The sequence below is a fragment of the Colobus angolensis genome, unplaced genomic scaffold (assembly GCF_000951035.1).
Source record: "Colobus angolensis palliatus isolate OR3802 unplaced genomic scaffold, Cang.pa_1.0 Scaffold272, whole genome shotgun sequence".
NCBI lineage: Eukaryota > Metazoa > Chordata > Mammalia > Primates > Cercopithecidae > Colobus > Colobus angolensis.
The window spans coordinates 2,597,455-2,603,300 of NW_012115955.1; positions in this window are offsets into that span (position 1 = coordinate 2,597,455).

The window sequence follows — 5,846 nt, forward strand, 5'->3', positions numbered from 1 at the left end:
GCCGGGCTGCCTGGCGCGTGGGGTCGAGGCTGAGTGCCACTCCGTGGTCCCTGAGTGCGCGGCGCCTGTACTGGCCCTGCTACATGTAATTCCCTTCCACCCGTTCCTCGCACGGGTGCCGAGCAGCCGCGCGAGTTGGGAAGAACGGAGAGCTGCTGCGCAGTCTTCGCGACTGGACGCCCTCTGGCCAGGACCCCGCGGCTGCGGCCCTTGGAGCTTGGGGGATGTAGTTCGGAATCTCTTTCCCGGGGCGCCATCTACAGGCAGGTTAAAAAGATCCTGAATCCCTTTTCTCCTCCCCTCCCCCAACACACACACCCTTGCATTGGCCTGGCGCGGGGGAAGGGCGGTGGAGGGGGTCGGCCACCGAGCTGCCCGGCCGGGCCCACTGAGCCCTGTCCAAGCTGCGCATTAATAGGAACTCCAGTAAGGGCTGCAAAACGCATTCAGGTGGGGCTGCAGTTACCCTGGGGAGTAAAGGGCAAAAGGAGATTCCCATCCAGTACTGATGGAGTAAGAGCCCCTACGTCTTATGCCATGTTGAAATATTTTAATTACTTAAATACGCATATGTAAAAAGCCTTTTTTCCGGCAATAGAATAAAAGTCTGGAAGAGATCTTGAGAGAGTTTAATAGGCTAGAGGTTGCTGCCGCTTGACCATACACGCTGGCACTTTCAGAGGATTCACCCTCTGACCGCAGCACTTTTGGTGTCTGCGCCTTCTGTTCTACGTGGAAAGGCGCGCTGGGGACACCTCAATGCTCCCCTTTTTTGGGTGAGGCCTTGGAGACTGGCCGGGACAGTGGCGGGCCGGGTGGATTGGATGGAAACCCGGGCCCTGCCGCAAGACTGGGGCGATAATGGGAAAGTAAACAACGCCGAGGCTTTCTTTGTTCCTTTCATTCAGGCTTTCTTCACGTGGGTGGTGAATGTACAAGGTACTTCTGAACTTGTTATGGGGAAGTTTTCATTCTGCGCTTACAGGCAGGCACTTCTGCCAAAGTGAGAAACTGGCGTCTTGCGCCCCCCAGCGGCTTCCAGGCAGAGGAGAGCTGCAAAAGCCCGGCCCATCCTGGATTGTAAGAATGAAGAACTTGCTCTCCTAGCACTTATGAACTCCAGAGGTGTCTCCTAAGGACGGGGGCGTAAGGGGAAGCGGGACCAGGAAGCATTATGCCCCGTTTGTTCGCTAGTTTCTTTTCTTTCTTTCTTGGTGTATAAAATGATGATATGCCTTGATTGGATAAAATATGTTAATTTTAAGTGATTGGAACATAGGTATTACTCTTCTAAAACTATTAAACTTTTCTTTTCTTTTCTGAGATGGAGCCTCGCTCTGTCGCCCAGGCAGAGTGCAGTGGCCCGATCTCGGCTCACTGCCACCTCCGCCTCCCGGGTTCAAGCGATTCTCCTGCCTCGACCTCCCGAGTAGCTGGGACTACAAGTGTGCCACCACGCCCGGTGAATTTTTGTATTTTTAGTAAGACGGGGTTTCACCATGTTGGCCAGGCTGGTCTCAAACTCCTGACCTCGTCATCCACCCACCTCAGCCTCCCAAAGTGCTGGGATAACAGACATGAGCAACCGCACCCGGCCTACTATTAAACATTTTTTTAATGTATTAGTTACAGGTCTCCAGGAAATGCTGGAAATAAAATTTACTTAAATGCTAGCACTCCACCCCTCCAATTTATAACACTAAAATCTGCCCACATGCCAGGCCAGAGAAAACAAAGGCTAGGCCTGAAGCCTCAGCCCCTCCTCCCAGAGGAAGGCCGCTACTGAATACTCCCGACTTTGGATCAGGGGCGGGTGCATTTCCAGTCCCTCCTGAGCTAGCCCGGACCAGGAGGGATGATTGACAACCCCTGGGGCTGTTCTACTCTGCTCACATTTTTAAAGTATTCAGTTTCAGGAAACTGCCTTTTTGACACATGATACAGCACCGTTTTGCTTTATTAGGTCAGTCCCAATGGCCCCAAAGCCTCCATCTCAATTAGGGAAGAACCATTTTGTCTGCAGGCAAAGTTGGCCTTCCAGCAGACTCACCACCATGTGTCTTCGGTTCAGACACACGCTCAAAGCTTCTGGGCCTGGGATGCACTTGTGTTGAGGAGTGGGCAGTGCCCACTAGAAGAAGTTTGAGGATCCAGAATGTCCCACTACACAGCTTTGTGGCCACAGCTCTCCCAAGGGACTTGGCCTGCTCTGTGCTTCAGGTCACAGGTGGCTGAGATGTTGTCCTGAGCTTCCTGTGACTGCACCCCTAAACCTTCCGCTAAATCTCAATAATGCAGGTGATGGTGACTTACTTAAAGGGAAATCCTTAGAGATACTCTATTTTAAAACCTTTTTGGAAATGTTTATAGTTGAACTGTTTTTATTAACACATTCTCTGAAATGTGCTTCTCATTCTTTCATGGCTTGACTAGGTCATTGATGGGCAGATGTCTTTCATTTGGGTACAGAAGGAAATGAGCTTTAAGTAAGCAGTACGCTTTAGGAGACATTCTTTGTTGCATTTTCACAAGTTACTTATGTGTGGAGAGTGCACAACATTGTTGTTAAATAGCAGGTGTATGCCTTTATCCTACCCAGGCAATGTGCCAGAAACCACTACCATCCAGCCAGAGGCTGTGGGATGCAAGCTACTGGTTGCACATCAGCCCCATGCAGGCTGCAGGCAGGATTTCTTTGGCCTGTGAGGTAGGTGTCTTAGGCAAAGTCAGATTCACTGCCACTTTTCAAAATTAGCCGCATTCATATAAACATCTGGATTTCTAGCTTCTCTTGGAAAATGGGTAGATTTGGCCATGATATACCTAGAGTCCGCTCCCCACCTTGGTAATCTTCAGCGGGGATCGGGGGCACTGGGATCCCGCATTGGGCACTGCTCTCCCATTCACCACAATCCCCACCAAACTCCAGCTGAGGACACACTGCTGCTTTGTTCATTTACATCACCTTCCTGTCACCTGCGCTTGCAATCAAGAAACTGAAGTTTGAAGCACAAAATAAAGGGGCCAAGTTCCTAAAGATGAAACCAAAAAGGTTACGCATCATTTGTGTCTCAGCTTGTGCAGAACAATGTCCTGTGTCCGCACAGGGCTCTTGGAGCACTCTGGGCTGGCCTTTTTCCAAATGGTTTCATATTGTCCTCACTATTCCCCCCCAATCCACCCCCTTCTCGAGCCAGAACAAGTCTCCTCGGGGGTCCTCTGTTGGGATTTTTTTTTCTTTTTTGGTCCAAAAAAACTCTTGAATGATAGGGGGCAGCAATAAGTCAGTGACAATACTACATTAACTCAAAAAGAAGCCAAGTTTTCATATAGGACACATAAAAACTATTACTTAAAACCCAGCAGGTGCATCTCAGATGCCTTCCAGCATCTGAAGGACACCATTGCATTGGCCCTCACCACCACTATGCCCTCCTCCTTACTCTGGGTGAAGTGTGGATCTGCACATGGGGTAGGCTTCGGATGATCACTGAGACAAGAAACAGGAAGCTGAGAAAGGAGGACACCTCCCACACACACACCTAGCAAAAGCTGGACATTTCTGGTCAGTCATCCTTATGGAAAGACTTTCTGGAAGGAGCAGTTATTCTTGGGTAAGCACTTACATAGCATGAAAGAGGTTAACATTAGCCCAGGGAAATCCTTCCAAGTAATTGAGGGGAAAGATACATTATTTATGCATCTGTTCCTTTCTCCATCAACAGTAAGGAATGATTCATGGCACCTGTCAGTCCTAGGCAGTGACAGACAGCAGCCCGCACTGTAGCTGAAAACCCTTGAGAAGCCACAGATGTGCGGTCTTCCCAGCTTGACTCCACACCCAAGTCATCTGAACCTTGGTTTCCCAACCCAGGAAGTAAAAATTGTGCCCTTTACTCCTCATGAACCTTATTGGGGTCTTATAAGGTTGCTCCTGGTCGCCATTTGGCCCACAGATGCGTTTAGCTTGGTGGATAATGTCCCGAAAGACTTACAAATTCAAGTCTGACTTGTTCATTTGTGTAGGGGATGGCACACATCCTCTCTGTCACCGCAAGCATGTCTTAAATGTCACATCAGGCCCGCTGGCATATGTATGCCCTGTCTGGCATTTGCCTGGTCCTTGCAGGCATTTGGATTGGCAGTAACCTTTCTTTTCTAACAGATTTCTGGAAATGTTTACATGTAGCATGTAATAGAGTAATAGAACCACAGAACTTCCAAAGTAAAGCCTTCCTTCTTTTACGTTCCAAAAGCTAAAAGGTACCTCCAAAAGGCACTATGACATTGGAGTTTAAACTTTGTGGAGCAGGACTCAAAGCTGGGCTTAGCTGTTTGCTAACTTTGACCTTGAGCAAAGAGTTAGCAGATGATTTAAAGTGTAAGGTAAAAAGAATCCATGCTTGTTAGCCCATTAAATACCCATTAATTGCGCTCTCCAAAAAAAGCCATTCAAAAATGTATATGACAATCAAATATTTACTGCAACATTTCTTAAAATAGTGAAAAATCAGAAAAAATTATAGGGGGCTAGTGTTAACTCATGGTGTAACCAGAAATGAAACATTATGCAACCATAAAAAGGAGTTCTGAAGAGTAGTTCCTGGCATGATATAATATGAAAAAAGCAAAATATAAAATTGTGCGATTCTAATCTTGCAAAAACTTTCAGTGTACACGACTATCACTGTATAAAGTCACAAAGCAGAAATGGTGATTGTGTCTTGGAGTGATGAGATTATAAGTGATTTTTAACTTCCTTTAGTATGCTTTTCTGCAATTAAACATTCTACAATTCAATTTTATTTAACATAAATATATAAAACTTCTCAAATGGAGTAACTTCAGTGCCAGACATCCTCAACCTGACTGCTGTGGAGGTTATTATGCAGAGCAATCTTTGACCATATGGTCACAGATCCAGAAGCCAGACGTCTGTGGGGCTTTGCTCCTGAGACTGTGACCTTTGATTCCTGCACTCCTCCTCTCGCCATCTGATGCCAGTCTGCTGAGTGAAAATCGTCATAACTGTACTCGGAGGTTACCTCTGGTATGACTGGGATGGAATCCCAGGCAACATGCTGGAGACAGGAAGCAAGGCCAGCAGCCGAGTCAGAACCAAACACCCTGGACGGCACCTTTCCGTAGACATGCGGTTCCCGGGACCCTTGGGAAATCCTCTGCACACACCGAGGCAAAAGTAGCAATGGAAGAAATTATCTTTCACCCCCTTCTTGGTGAAAATGTCTGTTTTCCAGAAATGAATTACAGCAATAAATGATGAAAATTGTTTCCATTGCCTACATAACACAGCAGGGAATTCTAAAATTTCAAAACATGTAATATACTCAATCAGTGCTTGAGACTCTAGAGTAGGATTTTTCAGTGTTTGAATTTTGTCTGTTTGAGAAGGGTGAGGCGCTCCTTGAGTACACTATTAGTAGTAGTATTGTTATTATTTTATTTACTAGACTTTTCCAGGACTTGCTCTGCACCAAGCACAGTTTCAAGCACTTTGAAAACATCATTTAATTTTCATAACAAACTCCTGATGTAGGTGCTATTATCACCATTTTAGGCATGAGGAATCTTGGGCACAGAGAGGTTGAGCAATCTGCTCAAGGTCACACAGCTGGGAGGTGGCAAAGCTGGGTTTTTGGAGCTCCTCTCCGAAGCAAGAGGGAACAGATGAACTTCACTGTAAAACCTTTTCTCGAGCCTTTAGAACAAACCATTTGACCACCAAGGACAAGGAGAGCATCCAGGTGAAAAGGAGGTTTCAAAACCACTTTTGGTTCTCCTCAGGAACCCTGAATCGGACGGGGCCTGTCCCGATATCATGGTTG